The following is a 24,822-nucleotide window of genomic DNA, read 5'->3' on the forward strand; positions in this document are numbered from 1 at the left end:
AATTGTTCTCAGAAGTTCTACACACTTTTCTCAGTAAACATGAACTAGAGTCCCTAATGGGACTGATACTATAATAATAAAGCTCTCATATGTTCATATCAGTAAAAAATACATGCATGGTGATTTACTAATGGGAAAAACTGCAATAAAAGAATGCTTAATGAAAAAGAAATATCTGCTTAAATTGTAATATTACATATTTAAACTTAAAGATACCTTAATTAGAACTTCTAGGATGATTTTCTTTCTATAATTTTCAGTAACTCCTCTTTTTAATAGTGCACATTTCACAGGACAGCCAAGTGACAGAAACTATTCCGAAATTTGGATCATACTTATAAACAGTTCTAGTTAAAGAGAGGAAGTAAAGGAAAAGGATTTAGAAAATACCAAATATGAAATGCTTTAAAAATTAATTTTCTTTTTTGAAAGGACAAGGATCCAGAAAATACTTACTGTGAAATGCTTTAAAAAACAATTTGCTTTTTCAAACAGCCATTTTTAATGCAAAACTGCCAACATAAGTGAATACAGATAATGTAGAAACTTAAAAAAGTAATCAAATAAAAGATTTCATTTTGAAACAACAAAGCAGTTTGTTTAACCTGGGGCTATGTATTATTTTTTTTCTCTTCCATTTTACACCCATTTTGCCTGGAAACATTTTACTTTCCTGATTAGGCAGGCAGCCTGAGAAAACAGTTATTCCTTTAATGACTGTTTTCTTCGAGCTACAATCTTTTTGATGAAAATGCAGTACACTATGTGCCTGTCTTTGCTGTGAATTGAGCATGGATTGATACCTCCGAAGGCAGTACATTGGGTTGGATTCAGGAGAGGGACTGCTGCAGCAGGAACAACTGACTGAGTTACCATACCTTGCTGACTGGGAGAAAACATAGCCTTGGAGGTGGCATCAAGCTTGCAGGGAATGCTGCTTCCTGACCTATTTGTTTGTTACAGTAACACCACATTTTTATGCCTCCAGCTCCTGGCTTGGGTAAGAGTGAGCTTGTACTTTTATGTGCATGCGCTGTCTTCTTGGATCTAGCTTGTGTCTCTTCATTGCATATTATAGATACATTTTTATGGCACACCTTGGAATATTAGCCTCTAGATATATACCTTTTGTCTTCTTTGGAGGAAGTTATTTAATTGGATTTGATGTTCTGAACTCAATTCCAATTTAATACAACTCATAGGATATCACTCTTTGAGAAAACAGAACAGTTTATATTGAATGAGCAGATTGTTCCAAGACTCTGCCAGGGTCTGCACACCTCAGCCTCTTATGTGAAAGCTAGAAAATCTCCTGCAAATGCTTACGTCCCTGGTTGGGTTTTAACTGAGATTAGTTAGTGAGAGAATTTTTCTCTTTTCTTCTCTTAAACAAGCCCAGAATAAGGTATTAATATCTGTTGGTGTCATTCTGTTGCTACTACAGTCTAGTCTAATATTTCAAACTATATCTGCATTGCATACAGCTGTGTTAAACAGCTCCAAATGCACGTGACATGCAAAAGAGATGATTCAGGAGCATGGAGGCGTCAACACGTTGCTCTGTTGGACTAAAGAACCTGATTCCTTCAGAAAGCCAGAACAGTAACATTGCTGCAGATAATAATAATGCCACTGCAGAGAGCAGCATTAATCCAACAAATGTAATTTTTAGTAGCAGAGCATGTGGCATGTGCACGGCTTGCAGTTTTGCCATCCTGTGTACTGTGCTACTTTACATATCCATTACCTGCTGTTTGCCAAACCTGAATGGGATGAGAGGAGGTGTGGGCTTATCCCTGTGCCTGGGGCTGCATCATCACGAGCACATCTTCTCTTAAGAAAAGACATTAAGTGTAAATGAGTATTATCTCATTACCTCTATGTTTATTGGTCCCTGCCTTTCCTCAGAAAAGAAAAACAAGAAGCCTCTTTCTGACAAATGTCCTGTAATTAGAGTGCTTATTATTAATATCAAAACACATTTAGATTGAAGAACATTTATCACGTTTACATATATATATACAGAACTTCTAAACAGAAAAGTAGGTCTATGGTCACTTTGCCAAAACTTTTCCAATTGAGTTGGAATCAAATGTTTAGTTTCAGGCGAGGCTGCTGAAAGGTTATAATTTGGTTTCAGTTTGATGCCTGGTGCTGTATCTTCTTGGGCTGTGAACCCTGTTGCTTGGTGGAGTACCAGAGTCAGACCCAGTGCTTCGCAGAAAGGAAAGCAGCTGCCTCCTGGGAACTCCAAAAACACACACAGCCACTTGTACTGTGTGTAGCCAGAACTAAGGAATAAAGGCCAGTTTATGCCTCCTGTTCCCCTTTATAGATATGTGAGGTCAGGTCTGTAAAGAATTACTTAAAAAAATTCATTTAGCAAAATAGGAACTTAAAATGAAGTCTGAATATACCAATAATGAAGCTGAGTGTACATGTCAATACAGACTGTGTATCTGTGGAGAGACAGATAAAGACATGAAAGAAAATGGGAAAATTCACATACAGTTTACAGCTACTCCAGGTGCTCAGCACTCAGCTGTGGTGTTGAAAAGAAAGAGAGGCAGAATTACTAAGGTTTAGTAATAAAATATTGTCATTAGGTTTTTTTTTTCTTCATCAGAACAGTTTTCAGTGATTTATAAGCAAGAGAATGATAAAATCTTTATTATAGCAGAGTACAGAATACCAGGAAATACTTTATATCAACACTAGGAAATTTTTAGTATTTAATACATTTAAATGAAATTAAACTCTTCAAATGGTAGATTGCATATTTTTCAAGAAGTCTGAATCTGAAAATTAAAGAAGATAATAGTCTGGTCTCAAATACAAGGAAATTTTTTCCTTGCAGCAGCTAAGAGGAAGAGAAAGAGATATAATGATGTAATTTAAAGTATTTTTAAATTAAAAATAAAACAAACAAACCAAACATAAAACTCCTACTAATTCCCCATAGTATTTTAATACAGATATGGTGATATTCACCAAGAACAATTGAGACCATGGTGAAAGATAACCAATCCTCCTGATCTGTGGGGTTATACACCAACATGTTTCAGAGCCAGAAGCCGTCACACCCCAGAGTGCTGAGAAACTGACGAGTAGTTCTTAAAGTAACCAGGTCTTTTCCAACCTTAACAATTCTATGATTATATGGTTCTGCTATATTATGAACAGCGCTGGCCTGAGCAACTGAATCTGATATAACGGGGCAGTGTTGGGTGCAGAAACTCTTGCTGACTTCCACTATCCTGTCAGGAGCTTTCCCGTGCTGGTCCAGGGTTGGTGGGATGCAGAGGAGCGTGTGAATTGTTTAAGAGCTGTGGACAACTCAGAGCCAAAAGCTAACCATCTCCACTAACATTTTCTCCAATCTCAACAGTCAGCAGTAAAGGAAGAGGGTATCTGCTACACTGGCAATATCAAGCTGAGTCCTCATTGTGTACAGCTTTCATCGCTGTTTCACCACGCACTCTGGGCATTCCTGAAGCACAGAAAGAAACAGACTTGTTCTTGCTGTAAATGATTGATCTCCTTGATCTCTTGAAATGTTTTATTTCTGGGGGAGGGAGAAAATTTTCTGACAGAGAATGCTCTTTAATTTTACATTTCAATATTTTTCAACATTTGTTTGAGTTATTTCTTTTGCTCCAACTTTTTAATTTCATTTCCTGTTAGCACTGGTTTTATGTTAAGTTCTCTTTTAAAATATTATTTGTGTACATGGTATATCAAGATTGTATTCAGAAATGACAGTTTTTCAGGATATTGTCACTGAGAAGCCTTTTAGTGAGGCTAAATTCAGACAAATTTAGTGTAATTTTCCTTGCACAAAAAAGTGTAAAAAATGTGGGCATTCTGTCAGTTTATTAACTGCTGTTAGTGGTGAAACTGTCTAAGCAGGTAAGGAAAGAGAAGAATCATTTATTCATAAATTACTGGCATAAGTGAGGAATAAAGTTTTCTGAAAACACTTTTTATGATAAATTCAGGAACTAACTGTGGCTTTTACAGCTGATTCTACCAAGGCAAATTGGGTTGTGCCTCAGCTTGGCCTTGTATTTGGGATAAACTAATTTCTGTCCAGAAATTGGAATGTTAAATGTAGAAATAAATCTTTATCGATGCAGCTATGCTACCAAATTGATAAACGTTATTTTAGCTTATGAGAACATGGTAGCTGATCCTTACATTGCTATTTATAACTGATGCAAGGAACTTATGTTTTTCCGTATGTATCAAAGGCTGTCATAAGTAATAAAGTTATGGAACAAAAATATGTTAAAAAATAAAAAATATGTTAAAATATAAATATAAAACAAAATAAAATATAAAACCAAAATAAAATATAAACCAAATATTTGTTAAAATATAAAAGTCTAAGTCCCCCATGGAAGGAAAGCCAAGAATAATAATAAAAAAGGATTGTAGTATGCAAACAAACATGGAATGAAATACAGCCACACACAGTTAAAAAGGGTTTAGAAGTTTTCACGGGACTTGCTGGAGAATATACATTGCTACTATGAGAAGATTTGGTTTATTAGTAATAGTCTGGGTAAAATTTCAGGGTTTAAGAGAATACTAATAAAGCGAAGATGGACATTAACCAGACCATGCTATAAATACCACACAAAGAGACCAAACAAGCTCTCTACTGAGAGACATGCTTGATGTTCTGCTTCACTACTAGCCTGTAACAATAGGAAGAAACCTGTTGTCTTTGTAGAATTAATTCAGTTAAATAAACTGCTCGAAATGCTATTGTTTAGGTCTGACAGTAGCTGCTTACTGTGGTTCCTCTTTATGCGCGATCAGCTGATGCAGCTTAGAGTCTGCTGCAGTGTGCCTGTAGCACACGTACATTTTAAACTGTGCCATTTGGCATATAGAGCCAGTCCGTGCTACTTTGCATAAATTCCTCCTGTTTTTGTTCTCATGAAGTGTTAACCATAGCCCAAGATGCTATACAATACAAGTTGCTCATTTGAGGGGGACATTTTCAGAAATTCTCTTCTATGAAGCTGAATTGGTTTATACCTGCAATTTAGTAACAGGTAACTTTTGGAGCAATTACGTGTTTTGTATTTGACTGCAACTGTAAACCTGAGTTCAGATTGTAGCATAAAATCTATACTAAAAAGATCAATTATTTTCTGAGTATCGGTAGGAAGGCATGTTTTATTTTTTTTTTCTGAATGGCAGACACAAAGATTAGGAGCAAAATTCTCTAAGAATACATTATTTTTACAATGAGACTGAGTTTCACTGTGACAAGGAATATGTCTACTGTTAATAAGTGTTCATTTTTTAAATTAACAAGACAAGTTACATTTCTGAAAGCTCTCTGCTCTAGATATGTATGTAATCACATATAAGTGTTTCATTTAGCAGTTGGTTTGTCTTTTACTACCATAGTGGTGGACATTCAAGTCTGGTAGATAACACAGCTATTGTTAAATATGTTGACTATATCATTTAGGTGAAGTCATTCAGCCATTTCAGAACTGTGACCTATAATATTTTACTAATACAAACTTTGTGCTCACTGGTAATCATGAGATAATAATTCACTAAACAGTTTAGCTAGAAGAGAGCTCAGCTCAAGCTCCACACAGACATATGTCAGAAACAGATTATAGGGTAAGAGGCAGAGAAAATTAAATTTTAACTCCCTCCCCTCATACATAAACTCAAAAGACTCTCCAAAACAAACAAACATATCCTCAGCTGTGAGGAAGGATAGAAATCAGTACTGAAAACTGGATTAACATGTTGGTTTCATGGGGACAGCAGGGACCAGAAAGCAAACTTCCTATTATCAGTTGACTTTCACTGAAAGCATGATCTTCTAATCTGATGCAGAAAAAGCTTTAGCTGAAGTCAACAAGGCTGGACCTTTTAAAGTTCCCGAAGAGTTCGCAATTCATATTAAATGAATAACTGAATAACTGAAAATTAATACCAGCATTTAGGCTGTTCTCTCTAGAATAAAAGAAAGAAAATGTGAGACCCTTATGTCTTCCAAATTATGCTAAGACATGGAAATCTATCTTCTTAACTCTAACATGTATTTATGAGTTTAGTAGCAGGAAATTGCAATAAATGTCATATTATTATGCAGAATGTATTCGTAGCTCATTTACATGCTTATAGTAAATTTGAGGGACAAGAATCAGGATTTAAAGACTAGCAGTTTTTATGAATAAAGACTGATGAATCAGGTTCTAAACTCTAAAAACTGACACAAAATAAAAGCAGTTTTTAGGTAGGTTTTCAGACTAGTAAAGATGAGATTCACAAACTGAAGAATTATATAAGTTATCTAGTAGAATAACAAATGTCAGTGTTTCCATCTTAGATTAACAAAAATAACATTTATGGTGCCACAAGTCCTTTGTGATTTATCAAGCAATAGTATTTTTGGGGATGAAGTGAATGCCACATTTGGTGCTTTTGAATCGGAAAATAGGTTGGTTTTTTTTGTTTTAGTTTATTTTTTTTCTTTAATTTAAAGATAACCCATAGTCTTCAACTGACAATAAAATGTTTCACTTAACATCAAATTAACATCAACATGCTATTCAGTAGCACAAGATATTCAGAATAAATTCTTAGTGTGATTAAAGTATTCACATGCTGAACATGACATTTAGTTGAATTTCAATTCATTAAAATACAATTAAAAGACCAGACAGTTGAAATACCAAATCAAGAAAATTTAATGGCTTTATTCTGTTTATTTGCATTCTTCTTTAAGTACTGAGTGAGATGACTGCATGTATTTGAGGATTTTTTGAATGAGATTGTTTACACCTGTAAATAAGAATATAAAATATAAATATAAATCAGAATATCCCTCAGAACTGTATTGCACCAGCATGCACTATTAGAAACAAGAGATCTCAAAGAAATTTACCAAAGAGGCTAGAGTATTAAGTCAGCTAAGGCATTATAAGGCATAGGAAAGTAGTTTAACCAATGTTCTCAAGTAAACGATCTGTAATTGCAGGATGTAGTATAGCTTGCTTTTTTTCCAGCTGCTACCAAAACACACAAAGCATTACTGCCTTTCTTCTGGACTGGGGAGAATTCATCCAGAACAAGGCCAAATTCTTATCAAGATAATCTCCATGAGCTTAGAGCAAGGAGGTTTTGGTCTATGTTTAATTAAAGCTGCATTACAGTACTTAGACATCTGTTACATTTGTACATTGTAGGTCAAGGGCTCAGCTCAAGCCTCTCTTCTGAGATTTCTATGGCCATTGCTGGGCCTTTTTTCTGCTCCAATATTTCTCATGGCTAAGTCACCACTTCCATGTCCAAGGACACTTTCTCTCATTAGGGAAAAGCATGTGATTTAGTCCTTAACTTGTAGCATTTTGAAATTTTAAGAAGAACATTTTCAGAGAAACCTCCTAAAAACTCCAAAGAAGTTTGATGAACCATACTGTGCAAACAGTAATGCAGATGGATGCAAACTTCATCTTTAAGTCTGACTCTCAGAGTGATAAGGTGGATACCTAAGTGTTGCAGTTAGGTACATCATTGTAACATCTTTAACTGAACACCTGCAAACCGTGGTTTTCCTATATTTACATAATTCTTTGCTATTTCTATCTTTTACTTTCTATCATAGGTTTTGGCACTTTCTTTCATTCCTTTCCTGCACCCATCCAAAACAACCTTATACAATAAATTCAGCTTTCTTTATGATCCCTTAGTTTCAATCAATGGAACTAATCACATGACTAAAGATTTGGACATATACTTTCTTAACAAATATCTATGACAGTTTAAGATTACCTTCTTTCCCCCTCTTAAATTACTTCTGTCATGGTTTTATTAATAGGAGAGAATATCTGAATGCCCTGCAGGCACCTCAGGGAAAAGTCCGGCAGCTTGTACCAGAAAATTTTGCTTTAGACCCATATAAAAATTGTATATGTAATGTTATGTTAAACTAGCTCCTCTCTGACAAATTTATTAGAGTTTCTGTGACTGAATCTCTTCCCTTCCACTAAGTGGAAGACTGTCACAAGTAGCTGCTTAGATCTGGAAAAATTTTAAGGAAAGATGCAGTATTCATCCTTCCACCATCTACAGAAGGTCTGGCTAAGGGCTCACCACCACTCCAGCAAGGGGGCAGCATAAGCCTCTTGAATGTAGATAGGTCTTTGGAGCTAGATGGAGCTAGTTGGGGGTTCAGGTATGCAAAAGCTCATATTATTTACTATCTGTGCCCCAAATCATCTTCTTCTAACTTACATTACCTCATGTTAGGTCTCAGTCAGGAATGGTGGCTATTTCCTACTGTCAGTCCTTTTAGAAAAGAAAATATGTGTATGAATAGATATATATTTGAATATGTGTGTGTATATGTGTATGTATCTATCTATCTATCTCTCTCTCTATAGATAGGTACTAAATGATATTGTGTGAACACAATTTTGTTAGGAAAAAAGAAGTTGTTTATCATGAAATCTTTAAGTTTTAGACCTGGTTTATTCCAAAAAAATAATGAAAAATTAATTTCTTTTGGGTATATATCAATGAAACTAATTTTCCATCTATTGTTCACACATATATGAGCTTCAAGTGATCCTGCAATGCGTTTTTATACTTGTGTCCTCATTACCCCCTGAGAAAAAGAAAAATTTCCATTCCCATTTTGGGAAATGCTTCATCTATGGTAAAGAATCCTTCAAAATAACAAGCAATCAAGGCACACCTATGCATATAAATAACTTTTCTTATAAGCAACTTCATCTGTAAAGTTTTGGGTCTTTTGACCTAATCTAAAGGAGGACCGAACTCTATATAATGACGGAACTGCTAGGAATACTCTTCAGCAGCTTTTCCCATGATTTTAGGAAAGTGATATGTTCTGGCTCAGTAAAGACAGAGTCTGAAAATTTTGTAGTGTAAGGGTTTCTATTCTAGAAGGGTATAAACCCAAAGATATATAACCTAATCAGTTTGCTGAACAGCAAGTGTATTTCTTTCAAAGTAAATAGCTTCTGCAAAATATTATTTATATAGTTCTTGCAAATTGGTTTGAAGTGTTGTTTAGACAATCTTATTATGTATAAAGATAAAAACTTCCATCAAGAAATTATGCAAAAGAAAATGGACACACCAGCTGGATAAATCTATCATACATCGGCAAAAAGCAACAAGCACTTTTAATTAGCTGAGTGAATGTAGTTTGCTGAATGTTGAAAGCACAGACTCACTCATATTAAAATGTGCCTAATTTTCTGTGAAAAAGTCCCATCTGAACAGCCCTGACCATAGTCAATCATACTAAAAGCCACTGGTGCTTTATTTGATTTACCAATATAAAATGCAAATGAGGTGATTAAGTGGAGTGGCAGACATAGTAGGGCCTCTTTTAAACCATCAAGTTAAATGCAAGCAGACAGCAAACTGGCTGTGCAAGGAAAATTTTAGCATATTCGTTTGATTAGTGCTACAAAAATTTAATTAGGTTGGCTAATTACTTGACAAATTACTCTACACTAGAGAAAAGGCAGAACATGTTTTATTCCTGCAAAAACTCTGTGTGTATTTTAGCCCAAATGCTATCTGCCAATTTGCAAAAGCATTATTAAATGAAAGAAAGATGGTACAACAGTCTCCAACAATGGCAAATTGTATAATGCATATAATTAGAGAAGGTGCACACCACTATATCCATATGTCCATGATCCCTCATGTCTAAAATATTTAACACAATATTTTCTAGGAAAATACTGTCAAAACAGATTATTACAAGGTTATCAGTTCTTCATAAGAAGCAATATATAGAAAATACTCATTAGTGGAAAACACAGCTCATTTAAAGCAGAGCCTCTTCACCCAAATGAACTCTATCAAACACAGTAACAGGGATGCACTTTATCCACACGTTGCTGAAAGGAAATAATGTACACTGTTCAGTTAAAGGCTGTATCTCTCTATTTATTGCTAAACAATGCCAAGAATATTAGTTACGTGGCAAAGAAAAAAAAAGGCAAACTTGGAGGAATTTAAAATTTCACAATTTTGTTGATGTGAATGGGCCACATAAGAAGAACATCAGGACTTTAGGTAGAGTAATACATGTCTCTTCTTGTTTGCCGATTTGCATTCACATGCCACAAAAGCTGCCAATTTTTATTCAGGAGACTGCATTTGCTTTTGGCATTCAATGTAACTAATCAGCCTCTACAGACTCAAACATCATGATAATATAAATAGATACTCACTTTATCTACTCAAGTGGAAAAAATAAGTATCATATTATATAAACATAATGCTTTGCAATTGACAATTAGATACTGCATTTAACTCAGGCTAAAACAATGTCTTAGGAAACCAAGGAATATATGAGATCTGTTTTAACAATCACCATACCTGTGCATGTACAAATAAAATAGTATTTCTTGCAATTAGCAGTTCTCAACTTCTGTTCTACCATACTAATGTGTTTGTAAATGTACAGGCTTAGCAAAACATCAAAAAATTTAAATCAAGTGTAAATTCATGTTACCTCAGTGTAAGTATTATTGTGTGTGGTTGGGTTTGTTTCCAATATATTATATGTTAAAACCAATTTGAACCCCTTGGCAGTTTGTTTGAATAATTGCTAAGCTCAATTCAATAAGAAGATACACAGGTTTTCTAATGATTTTTAAAAGAAAGTAGCCCAACATGGTATTTCAGTCTTTGTTTATGTTCTGATACTTCAAAATTCCAGATTTTCGGAGGATAATGCTCATTACTGCATTTACACTTCTTGTATCAAAAATTAAAAGATCTGAAATCCCTTTGCATTTAGAAAAGATCCTCAGTTTATAGTGAAATAATCCAGAAAGAAGATAACAGTTGGTAGGTTTTGAAACCAGTCAGATGAGGATAGAAAAAAATACACTCAGCTACACTACTACCATCCTCTTTCACAGAAGCAGAGGAAAGGCAATGCATGGACTAGGCTCAGAAAGCACTCCAGCATCAAAGCAATTAGCTTTGACATATCCAGATATTCAGTAGAGCCATCTGTATTGAGGTAAAAGTTAATATTACCTGGACATTGAGAGAGACATGCCACAAATTAATTATCTAAGACAGATTCTTAAAAATAGTAAATAGAAAGGGGAAAAGATAAGCTTAATTTCAATCCTGTTTTGTCATGTTTGCTATAGGTATGAAAAACTCTTCAGTGAAGCAAGTTTTTTGTGAGATGCTTCAATAAACTGGAATTTTTTAAGGAACACTAGACTGAAAAATCTCCATTTTTTGAGGGTAAATATTTAACCAGCTGTTGAAAGCAGAGATTGAACAAGCAATCTTGAAGATTCCTTGAATGTGTCAATGACAACTTCCTTATACAAGGGATTGAGGAGCCAACAATGAAAGGTGTGATGCTGGACTGTGCTCACCAACAGGGAGGAGCTAAGGGGGAATATAATCCTCTAAGGCAGTGTTGGTACTTTACCTTGTGCAGTTCAAAGCCAGGTTGGATAAGGCCCTGAGCAATCTGGTCTAGTGGGGGGTGTCCCTGCCCATGGCAGGTGGAGTTGGAACTAGATGTTCTTTAAGGTTCATTCCAACTCTTAACATCCTGTGATTCTGTGATCCTATGATTTGAACTACTATTTTCTTTTGCCACTACACATTAACAAAAATGGACAGAAGGGAACATCTTCAAATGCAATAACAGAGAAGAATCATAGAATGTCCTGAGCTGGAAGGGATCCACAGGGATCACTGAGTCCAGCTTTTAACCCTGCACAGGACTATACCCAGCACTTTCACCATGTACCCAAGAGTATAATCCAAACTCTTCTTGAACTCTGTCAGGCTTGGTGCTGTGATCACTTCCCTGGGGAGCCTCTTCCAGTGTCCAACCAGCTTTTGGGGAAGAACATTTTTCTAATATGCAACCTAAACCTTCCCTGACACAACTTCAGGCCATTCCCTTGGGTCCTGTCACTGGTCACCACAGAGAAGAGATCAGTGTTTGCCCCTCCTCTTCCCCTAACAAGAAATTATGGTTTCTCAGGAAACTCCAACCTAACATCAGTGTAGTAAGGAACACAAGCTAAATAAACCACCTACTTGATTTTTCCTCCATGTTTTGTGAGAAGCAAGGAGCAATTTGTTTAGAAGTATTTCAAATAGATATGCAGAGATGAATAACTATATATGGAACAAATATATGTATAATTATGTATCAAATAGCTAGATAGGGAACACAGCACGATACAGAAAAACTTTATTAGAACATGGTCCAGAGACTATAGCCCTTCCTACAGCCATTGTAGAAAGGAGTATCTTAAGGATCTTGTCAATATAGCATAACAATTCTCAACCTTCTTTTTAAGACTTTTTTTCCTTCATAATTTAACTCCTTCTGCCAACAGGTGAATATGGTCACAGTCTCTAGCCACCATCATCATGGCTGGGCTTCGCGAACGAAGATTTGGGAAGGCTTTTATCCACATTTGTTACAGGCACGTTGGTGACTTATGAGGCCAATACGTGACAGACATATCCGATTGCAAAAGGCACAACAGAAAGACTCCTTAGATGGTGTATTCCGCAAGACACGGTTCTTCCGCGTTGCCTTTTCTCCTCGAGAGTGATCCTGTGTGTGTTCTCAAAGGCATCCGTAGCGTTATAGATGGTGTGTCTCCAGGCCTCCTGATTTGAGGCCAGATTAGACCAATTATGGTGATCAATATGGCCAAGGCTGAGATGTTGTTTCAGGGAGTCCTTGAATCTTTTCTTCGGGGCTCCTCTCATGCGGCAGCCAGTGGCAAGTTCACCATAGAGCAAGATCTTAGGGAGGCGGTGGTCCTTCATCCTGGAGACGTGCCCTGCCCATCACAGCTGTGTTCTCATCAGCATGGCCTCTACACTTGTGACTGCTGCTTGTTCTAGAACAGATGTATTGGTCACATAATCTGACCAGTGGATGTTTAAGATTGTACAGAGGCAGCGCTGATGGAAGCGTTCTAGGAGATGCAGGTGGTGGCAGTAGATGACCCATGATTCGGAACCATACAAGAGGGTAGACAGCACTATGGCTCTGTAAACACTGATCTTGGTGCTTTTCTTCAAGTGTTTATTACGCCATACTCTTTTGTGGAGTTTTCCGAAAGCACTGTATGCCTTTGCTAACCTGTTGTCTATCTCCCCGTCAATCTTACCATCCGAGGAGATGAGGCTGCCTAGGTAATTAAACTGCTGGACTGATTTGAGCTCTGATTGGCCAATGGTGATATGGGGATGATGGAAGACTTCCTGAGGTGCTCTAGCCACCACCAATCCTCTAAATTTCAAACTCTCACTTTTCAGCTTTCATAAAGTGCAATTATTTGTCCTCTTCTCACATCCTCAAATCCCTGGTCTCCCTAACTGCCCTGATGACTTTTTGACTGACCCAGGTACACTGAATCAGAGCAAATGAAGCACCTTTCCTTAAGAGGAACTTCTATGAGAAAATTGGGAGACGGGGCAGAAAAATGTCAGGAATGGTACATGTATGAGAAACAGAGGTCAGAAGGGATTTTTGAAGCCTTATCTCATCTCTGAGGATGCATGCACCAAACTGAGAACAATGCAATTCCCTTGGGATACCCTGAACAGGCCACCAAAGTGCGAGTAACCGCATCCCTGGAGCCAACAGCAGAGGCATCAGAGGCAGGACTGTGCATGAGGAAAGCTTGAAAGCTTTCATTTTCAGCTTTTTGCTTTGGACTTTACTAGCTGGGGACATGCGCAGAACAGTGCTTATCCTTATGCCCAAGTGACAAATGTAGAAGCACAAAACAAAAATCTGACAAGTACAGAGCTTCTTGTCTGCCCGATTTACTTCTCATTGTTGCCTTTCTCTGTGTGAAACAGCAGAACAAACAAACAAGAAAATAGGAACCTAAATGTTTGAAAAGACATTTGCCACAGCAGAATTGAACATAAAGGATAACAGGCAGTTTTCCTATTCTGAAAAAAAGAAACACTTCTTAAACAAAGACACAGTTAAACAAAGAATCCAGTTACTACTTACATCAGACAATTAGAAGCTGGACCTTGCTCAAGACAAAATAGCTGTTCATTTTAGTTAGTTTGTTAGGGAGACACACAGCCCTGGAATTGACATTAATGAGATTAAGAAAAGCTTTGGTTTACATGCAGATTACATAGCTGGTGCAAGATTTATACCTTACTGTTTTTTAAAACTCTCCGTTTAGAAAAGGACTATATTTTAAAAAATTGTTGCATTACTGGATAATTTACAATTTATTCCTTGCTAGAGCAAAAAGTTGTTAGACTTGGTTTGGACTTGATCGTAATTTCACATAGTCACTTGATTTTTTTTTACAGTTTTTGTGGTTTATACTCATTTCTCATTGTTGTCTTCTTGTCCTGCAGACAAGACACTAGACTAAGCTGCTATGTCATTCCATTCTTGTGTATATAACAAGATGATAAGACTTAGGTAAAAAGGTTGAAAAAAACCCCACTTTGTTTCCTGTAGGTCCTGATCAGTGAAGGATATTGCTTTGACTTTGAGGGACTGTCACTGTTAAGCTATGCATAGTTAAAATTTACTAACTAACATTAGATTTTAGCTATGGGTTTCTAGAATCAAATTTTGGGTGGCTGCATGACACTGAACAGACTTCTTAACTTTTCAAAGAAGAGATTATTAGTATTATTTATTTGCATTTAGACTCACACAAATTAGTATTTTAATAATCTCACTGTGCATCATTCTAGAAAAAAGGTGATATGTGGGAAAATAAGTGTACTAGTATGATAATTATTAAATCAGAATATTTCCTCTCTTGAGCCACTTTTCTAACCCCTTCTGTTTCTGCTCTTTTCTGACAGTTATGGTTTACATATTATTTTTTTCCTTACTGATGGTGTGCACTGATGGTATTAAATAATGTGTTTACTTCTGAAAAGTTATTTCAGTGCACTCTGAAATCATGGCAAAAAAATCTGTTCTAGACACACTTGTGTTACCTTTCTGAGAGAGTTAAGACATCAGGAAAGGGTCATGATAGCAAAGGACCACCTGTATTGAGAATCTGAAGGGAAACAGTGAAATTTAATGCTATCATGATAAATAGCATACTCTAATCAGTCTCTCCTTTCGTATGAATTTGAAAATCCTTCAACCCTAGTACTTGCTAAAGGCAATTATGCAAGAACAAATCCACAGTGCTACTGGTGAAAACTGCCAGTAGATTCTGAAGTGTTTCAAACAAAGATATATTAAATTGCCTATGCACTTGTAAATTATAATAGCAGAGGACAGCAGGCTGATGAGAATAAACAGAAAGCTTCCCGGGCAATGCACCTAATAAAACACAATCATAAGTTAATTTTTCAGCGATGGTCTTTAGTCTATGCTTATGCCTGAGAAAAATGCCTGTTTTCTTTTGTTTCTCAATATTCCTCAAGTATTGAGGAATGAAAAAAATTCACAATTTTTCCTGATCATAGAAGGATTTAATTTCCACTTCTGAATATATTTCAGCAGTTAAATTCAAATCTTTGATGTTTGGGTTGACCTTTTGCCCACCTTTTAACAACAAAGAATTCTACTTTACATGTGAGCAGAAGAGAATTGTATTCTATGAAATGGTCTGGTTTTACGTTTTGGACACTGTGATAGCAGGCAGAAGCATGTGAACAAGCTCTGAATATTAAATTATGAGCCACAGGTTTTTTCCCCTTTAATTAACATATCTGATTAACTGATGAATGCTATATGTTTATTCCTGGTTCAGTGTAATGCAGCTGAAAACAAAACTTTAACTTAATACAACTATTTTTTTAACCTTGGTGCTGATATTGTATAACCTTGAAGTTGATATATATAACATAATTAATATATGTGTTACAGATGATGCAGCAAACACAGGTGACTTTCTTTCCTTGTAGGGATTGAGTCCTTGGAAACTTTACAAGTACTCGTTTGTGATAAACCTAGTCTTCATATGTGCTATCTTACTAATTATAAGTAATAATTAGAAAGTATTACTAGTATTTTCATTAAAACCTTGCTTCTCTCTAAAGCCAGACAAAGTTCCTGGAATGAATAAGCCACACCATGACCACATGTGTGAGTTAGGTCATGATATTTAGTTCTCCTTGACAGACTCATGTTAAAGTACTGATGATTCTACCTGTCTTATGTTCAGGCTGGTGACACCACTTCAAACTTTAGCTTACTTTAGCTTCAGATGAAAGCTCGTTATTCTGGTTATTTTTTCCCAACTTGACCTTCTCGATCTGAGAAGGTCAGATCTGATTGGATTTTAACCTATTACAATGCTGTCATGAAATAGAAAGGGTTTTTTCCACTTTCTATTCTTAATCACAATATTCCATGTTAGACAATATTCAGAATAAACTTCTTTTAAGTTTATGACTAAATTCAAAAACAGATTTTAAAGAAAGGAATGTTGATACCTCTACTTTAAAAACAATGCAGTTATTCAGATCCAGTGATAGACCATTAGCAGTCGTTGCAGTTTAGCTAAAAACCACAGGGATCAACAAAGTCAGTAGATGCCCAAGGCTTCCAGAACCCACAGAGTTCTGCTTCTGCACACCCCCAAATATCTGAGTTACGATAGTGCTGAGCAGCCAAGAGAAAGATCTAAAATGATATTTATCAACTTGAAATCCTGAATCATTTACTGAAAATATATTGAATGCCAAATTACTATGAAATGTGTTTCTTTTATGAATGAAGACACTGTATATAGAATGTATGTAAGGTATTGAAGTGCACGAAAGACAATAACTGAAACAAGTATTTAAAAATTTGTTGAGCATATCTCAAAGAAAGTATGTGCATGTGCATGTGTGTGTGTGTGTGTGTGTGTGTGTATGAGTGTGTATGAGTGTGTATGAGTGTGTATGTGTGCTTTCTGCCAAAATAAAGTGATGAATTTGAAATACAACAATTTGGTACATTAGTGTGATGTTTTTTGCTTTTTTTTTTGAAGATACTCAGAAGACGGAAGAACTCTTACATTTTCTTTCATCTATTAGAAGATGATAGGTGCAAGACTCCTAAACTGGGAAGTAGTAAAACAAACTGAAAATGAAAATAGTTTTTTGTGGGAGCACAGTTCAGTCACTGACAGAGTTAAACCAAAGAGATGGTGAGGATCAGAAGAGTCATCTGCTTGTAAAACTGAGAAGGGAATTGTGGTAGAATAAGGAAAATAACAACATTCTTGGACCATTCATTATATTGTTTTGCTTCTTGTGTAACTTCTATTCTTCTCTTCCCTCCACTAGTCTTCCCTGACATAATGATCAGTTTAATCGGAGAAGTGGTACAATGTAGAGAGGAAAGGAGATAGGTCCATACCCTTCATATCATGCTGCCTGCTGTTGATAACAGTGTCTTGAGAAGTAGGAAACTGTGTGGAAAGGTGTTGACAACAATGGGCTACAGTGGTGGCCTCTGAGGGAAGATGTTGAGGCTGTCCCATGCTGATGCAAATGGATCCACCTAGCTCCAAAGCACCACCACAGGAAACAGCTGAGCCCCACTCTCATGTATGTCATGACTCTGGGAAAGCATACTTAAGAAAGGTCAAAAATGGCAGAGAGGCAGAGAAATAAGGAGAAAAAGGGTGAGAAACAGCCCTGAGAACAGCAAAGTCATTGATAGAAGGAGAGACAGTGCTACAGACAGCAGTGCAGGTAGCGCCCTACAGCCTGTGGAGACACCACACTGGAGCAGGGGAAAGGTGTGAGGAGGAAGGAATACCAGACAGGAGCTGTGAACAAGCTAGCCCCTTGGCAATGAGGGAGTGAAGTTGAGCCTGTGAAGAGGGGTTGGAGTGGGAGGAAGGTGGTTTTTAATTTGTGCCCTGGTTTCTCACCATCCAGATATATTTTAGTTGATAATAAATTAAATTCATTTTCCCCCAGTTGAGTCTGTTTTGCCCGTGGTGGTAGTTGGTACATGATCTCTCTGACTTTATCTTAACCATGAGCTTTTTATCTTATTTTCTTCACTAACCTACTGGGAAGGAGGAGCAGTGGGAGAGCACCTCGGTGGGTGTTTGGCCATTAGCCAGTGCTAACCCACCTTAGAGATACAAGTGTACACCCACTGAGGTAGGTGAGGTCGTCAGAGGACATTATCACTGCTCTTGGTTGAAAACAAGGCTGTAAAATGGAAAATTAACTGCAGCATATTAAACTGAAGACGTTAAAATGAATGAATTTAGCAAAATGCTTTTGGCTGTATTTGGTCAACTGAGCACACAAACACGCTGTAGCAAATTTGAAGCCCTGCAAAAAATATATGTATCAGTAAAGGTAAATTCAGAATTTACCAAGGTTTAGTCTTCTACATTCCACCTACATGTCACCTAAATAGTGAGCTGAATGGATGTCCTCCAACACTGCACAGTCTCTACTGCCCTGAAAAAGTTGATTAAAAGCATCCTGTGCTGTGGCAAGCAGGGCGGAGGATGCGCAGGAGGGGCTAGAGCTCCTTGGTGTTCTCAGGCACACACAAGTCCCCACTGCCAAGCTTCTGGTAGGTCACAACTTTGACTGCTGCTGTCCTCTGCCCTCTCCCTCCTGCACTGCTGGTATGGTAGCTCTGCTGCCTATACTACAGTGTCTCTTACACAGATGAGTGGCACAAGGCAGTGAAATTATTTGTAAATGTGTTTTATTCCTCTCTAGCTAAATCACTAACCTGTTTTTCTCCAGAATAGACTGGAACTAACACCATGATTTTGTGCTATAAGAAACCTGGCAAGTGCCAGGCATTTTACTGTTCATACCCAAGTTGCTTTCTTGGGTAAAAGAACTGGGAATGCTTCCCTGCAGACCTGATGCATCTGACAATAAAAAAAGTCTTTCCTGTCTTTCCCTCCCTCCCAGAGAGAGATCACTTCATGTTCAGTAATGCCTTGCTATTACAAATACTAATTGATATTAATTAGGTTCTGTAATTAAATTAGAAATTTGAAAAGTAATGTCCTGAGTGTATTTTTTTTAGTTTTTGTTTTTGTTGGTTTTTTTTTTAGTTTAAAAGAAATAGCTTAGATAGACGGAGAAAAACCAAAAAAATGGTTAGCCTTATCCTGCTGTTTAAGTGATTCTTGAGTACTGACTGCAGGCCTCTGTCTATTAAATTATAGTTTGAAATTTAAAATCTGTATGAAGTGACATTTCTATTATAACTACACATGTAGTGAAAAGATGCAGTAAAGCTTTGTTCACTCCACCTTTGTACTCTAAGTGAAAGCATCTTATCCTTAATACTGACATTCAGTGTGGGTGGTGTAATTCTACCCAAGACTCTTTGAGGACTCCAAAGGTAGAAATGGCATCTTTGACATCATAGTCTTGCATTTCTGAACTACTAATGAATGGCTGAACCCATGTCTTAGTTTTGATTTGGCTCCCCACCAATCATAACGGCTGGAAGCAATTGAACAAAGTTCTCTTGGGAGAGACAGTCTATCCAAAAGTCAAACCTGGGGAAATAGTTTAATTCTAGTTGTCCTGATAGCTGATCAGATTATAGTTGAATTATGAAAAATGAGTATTTCTAGTTTGGAAAACTGAAAGGTGTCAAAGTTGCTTGTTTTGTCTCACATACAAAGACCATATTTTTTTGCAGCTTTACCAAAATTATTATTTATTTGGGGAAACTTTTCATTGTGGAGAAAATGCATTTTCAATTGAAACAAAAGCTGGTAATATATGAAACTTTATTCTTCAACTGGAAAACAAGTATCTGCATATTAATTTTCTAACTCTATATCTGTTATATATCCTACGCCCACAAAGATCTTGAAGCTGTTCACAAACACGTTAACCTTTGAACCCTATATTTTTCTGATGGCACATTGCATCTCCCAATAGAATTGGAAGAGAAAACCAGATACTTTTGTGAGGTGACTTTGATTTCATAGAACATAGATTCACAGAATGGTTAAGTTTGGAAAAGACTCCCAAGATCATTGAGTCCAACCTTTGATTGAACATCACCATATCAACTATACCATAGCACTAAGTGCCATGTTGAGTAATTTCTTGAATACTTTCAGAAATGGTGACTACACCACCTCCCTGGGCAGTCTATTCCAATGCCTGACAACCCTTTCCATGAAGAAATTCTTCCTGATGTCCAAGTGTAACTACCCCTGGTACAGCTTGAGGTCAGTTCCTCTTATCCTATCGTTTGTTGCCTGAGAGAAGAGACCAACCCTCACTTGGCTACTACCTCCTTTCAGGCAATTGTAGAGAGTGATGAGGTCTCCCCTGAGCCTCCTTTTCTCCAGGTTAAACAGCCCCAGCTCCCTCAGCCTCTCCTTATCGGATTTGTTTTCTAGACACTTTATCACCTCCATTGTTGCCCTTCTCTGGACACGCTCCAGCATCTCAATGTCTTTCTTGAAGTCAGGGGTCCAGACCTGGTCACAGGATTTGATGTGTGGCCTCACCAGTGCCCAGGACAGGGGGATGATCATTGCCCTGATCCTGCTGCCCACACTATGGCTGATAAAAGCCAGAACTTCATTGGCCTTCTTGGCCACCTGGGCACACTTGCTGGCATATGTTCAGCTGCTGTTGACCAGCACACCCAGGTCTTTTCCCCCAGGCAGCTTTCCAGCCACTCTGCCCCCAGCCTCTGATGCTGTATGAGGTTGTTGTGATCCACGGATATAATCCAGCACCTGGCCTTGTTGAAAGGCATAACACTGGCCTAAGCCCATCAATCCAGCCTGTCCAGATCCTTTTGTAAAGACTTCCTACCCTCCAGCAGATCAACACTCCTGCAAACAAGACTGGGCCCAACACTGAACACTGGGGAACCCTACCAATGACCAGCCACCAACTGGATGCAGCACTGTTCACCACCACTTTCTGGGCCTGGCCATCAGCCAATTCCTAACCCAGCAAAGAGTGCCCCTGGGTACTCTTTGTACCAAGAGTGGGCTGCCAGCTTTTTCAGGAGAATGCCCTGGGACATGGTATCAAAGGTGTTATTTGAAGTCCAAGTAGACCACATCCACAGCCTTCCCCTCATCCAAGTGGGTCACTTGGTCACAGATAGAGATCAGGTCAGTCAGGCAGGACCTGCCCTTCCTAAACCTGTGCTGGCTGGGCCTGATCCCCTGTTTGATCTGTATGTGCCATGTGATCACACTCAAGGTAATCTGTTTCATAGCCTTCCCAGGCACTGAGCCCCTGACAGGCCTGTAGTTCTCTGGATCCTCTTTTTTAGGTGACTTAAGTTGCTTTTGAATTGACTGTCTCTTTCCATTGACTCCAAAGACAACCAATCATAAGGCATACAAAGCTAATTGGAACAAGCCCACAATCATATCCCATTAATTTATCCCCATTTTTTCAGTTGCTTAACTGAGGAAAAGAAAAATACTTCCATACCTGTTAGCTTCTCCTAAGACATATCAATCATCATGGCTCAGAGGATTCATACTGTAAGGATTTCAAAATTACCAGTGCAGAAATTTTGTGATTTCAATTTTCTTTCATAGTATCAAGAATTAAAATGACCTTTAGATATCATTAAATTCCCATAGATATGTTTAGATAATTTTCTAAAAGCTGTTTGACCAAATATTTAGATGGTGTGACAGACTGGCTTTTAATGCTGAATACTTTATAAGTGCTTCTGCACTTTTAAAGATCTTTATTAAAATATGTCTTTAACCAAATTCTCTGATTAAAAAAAAAATATATGTAACTGAAATACTTTCTTTTTTTCTTCTGACAGTTATTTTTCTAGGGGGGCACAAGGCTGAAAAAATCTCTGACAGGAGCAGTACTTTCTTTGTTGAGGTAATCCTAACAGACTAATTTATTTGGCCATGAAGGTTGTTCTTTTTATAAGACTCTGAAAGCATAAGCAGAGCAGAGAATGCTTGAAAGAGCCTGAAATTTGATTTACATTTTTAGAACAAAGAAACAAATGAAAATGTGACTATTGTCTTTATCTTCAGTGTTATTGTATGTAGTATCCTTCTATAATCTTCTCTTGTAATGATACTTAATAGCTGCCTTTGAGATATTAATGGAAATTGTCGGAGGCAAGAGAGATATTACTGCATCTAATGAAGCAAAGGAGGACTGAAAGGAAAAAAGAACAATAAGTGAAATCTGAACAAATAAAAGAATTTAGCTTATTTCTGAAATTTAACCCTTTACATGGTTAATTGTCATAAAATCTAAGTGAATGTAGTTACTACTCAACATATTAGTACACTTCATGAAAACTTACAGAGCAGTTACAGTACATAGATTTGGATGTAAGAATTTAAGTGTATATGATTATAACGATACTACTAGAAAATATGTCCAATTTTTCATACACTATACTAAGTGAATTCCTGCTGACTGGAAATCATGTTTGCTTCAAGTAATTCATAACTAGGAGGATAAATAAAAACATTTTATAAGCAAAAATATTATCTGGGTAGAAAATGTAACTCTTCAAGTGTCAGTATATAAACATGGGCATTAAACATATTTCCCACTATCTCTCCACCCATCTTAAGTCTAGAAACATTACTATTGCATCTCAAGCATTTGCCCTGGCCAGCTAAACAAGAAGCATATAAGAGGAAGCTATAAAACATAAATTAATGTTCTAACAAATGTATTAGCATTTTGTAGAAAATTTTCAACTATGTTCATATTTTGATAATGGAATGTTCAGTGAAAGACAAACAGAAAATACCACCCAAAGAGAAGATATGTGACTTGACAACAGTTTGCTCAGTATTTGTTTGTCTGACACAGAGAAAGACAAAGTTTTAAAAAATTAACTGTTCAGTTTTGGTTAGAATGTATTTTATTTAAACTACATTTTTAAATAAACCTGAATAAATTCAGTTAAAAAATAAATAAATAAAAATTACATTAAATCTGCATTAAGCTCTAAATTTCTTGCAATTGACTTGAATAATTTCAATTAATGGAAAAATACATTGAATATGTTGAATAGCCTACATTTGGCCATAGTTTTGGAGAAAGTTAGATCATGGAATTGATAACAGTTATTGATTTAATTCCTGAGAAAACATTTGTTGAAATGATTAATCTGAAAACAATTGTCATTTCTACAGAGAAAAATAATTTTTTTTACTATATTCAGCGTATGCAATTAAATAGTTCAGGATTGTATGGAAGGTCAAAAAAAGAATCAAAACCCAGAAACCAAGGAAAGCTGGTTTTTTTTGGTTGGTTGGTTGGTTGGTTTTGGGGTTTGGTTTTTTTTGGGTTTTTTTGGTTTTGTTTTTTTTTTCTTTTTAATCTGTGAAATGGCTATGGAACAATGAGATCTACTATATCTATAACTTGAAATTACACTGATTAGAAAAAATAGGTGGAACTTCATTAAAACTTGTTCCTTTGTTTTATATGCAAACAGAAAAACATACCTGCAAACCCAAGAATCTGATGTATGTGATGTGTGTGTAATATTATTTTATACATATAAAAATGTCAGAAAAGATGATGTGTATTTTAATTGAATTACAATTTTCACCCAGCTGGAATTTTAACGTATAAGAAATCATTACTTAGCCACTTTAAAAAAAAGATTATCATGTGTCTTTCTGACAAGAAAAATAAAATTCCTGAATATTATTTACGGAATTTACTGCCTGTTCAGATGCATATATTTAAACATAATATATCCATCTACAATTAAAAGAATGCCAAACTTTTTGTGAAGGCTATGATTACGAGACTTATCAGCTGATAACACCAAGCAATAGAAATAAATCCAAAGATAATAATAAACAATTATATATGCCTACTGCTGCCACATTTATACATATGAACATAAGCAACTTTCAGAAGCAAATGAAAATGCGATTGGTTAGGTATGATCAGGAAGAACAAAAGGTTAAGAAAAATAAAGTAAGATGAGAAAGACTAAACCAATATAAGTTTCTAGATGCTCAGATTATTTATTCAAAATACTCATTAAAATTATTGGCTAAAACCACTCTGATTTAAATATACAGTCAGCAATGCAACCACTGGAATACTTCTGCACCTAGATCTAGGATTGAAATGGTTAAAATAACACTTTTTCCAGGATATTCACTTTTTGATAGATTCTCAGACCAAAGCACAGAGTTTGGCCAATCATATGCAGTGCTCTTAGAAAAATTGTGCCATATGTTGCTATACAGAAATCTGAAGTTTCTGTGAGAAATCTTTAGGTATATGTATGAAGTGTGAACAAGAAAACTTTAGGGAGTATTTATTATGTCCAGAATATTCATGCACAGGTTTTAATGAAAAATGAAAATCCCAACTGTTTACAAAATTCTAAAAAAGAAAGAGCAAAACAGATTCTAAGCAATCACAATTTTTGTGGCTACTTTATTTTTTTAATTTTTTCCTGACTTTGAGTCAGGACATTGTCTGCAATTGTTTCCTAGATAATGTTTTAAAGGAAATAAATTTTGAAAAACCAAGATATCCCAAACCTGTACTCAGAAGATTCCTAAACCATTCTAGTAAACATGCATTATAATTTGTACCTGAAATTTGTAACAGGCTACAAAGATGTACCCTTGATGACTCGTGAATCTGAAACCAGTGTTCCAATTAAATAACCTGTGCTCTCACAGAAGAAAGAAAAATATACATTTTCCAAGGCTTTTTGTCGATTCTAAAATAAGTTACAGAACATTCCCTTCATTTCCAGACTGTTAATGCTTATCCCTGGCTTAAGTAAGAATACTTACTTTTCAATTGTGAACATTACAAACAGAGATTAGT

General features: G+C 36.3%; 1 long non-coding RNA gene across 1 annotated transcript; it reads right to left on the bottom strand.

Annotated features, from left to right (window-relative positions):
• Positions 1-203: 203 nt before the first annotated feature.
• On the bottom strand, positions 204-18,201 carry LOC116781220. Its single transcript, XR_004354817.1, has 3 exons — positions 18,122-18,201; positions 1,877-1,944; positions 204-347 (listed from the first exon to the last, which is right to left on the bottom strand). It is a non-coding gene; the product is annotated as an uncharacterized LOC116781220 (long non-coding RNA).
• Positions 18,202-24,822: the final 6,621 nt, after the last annotated feature.

This window comes from Chiroxiphia lanceolata, chromosome Z (genome assembly GCF_009829145.1).
Source record: "Chiroxiphia lanceolata isolate bChiLan1 chromosome Z, bChiLan1.pri, whole genome shotgun sequence".
Lineage (NCBI taxonomy): Eukaryota > Metazoa > Chordata > Aves > Passeriformes > Pipridae > Chiroxiphia > Chiroxiphia lanceolata.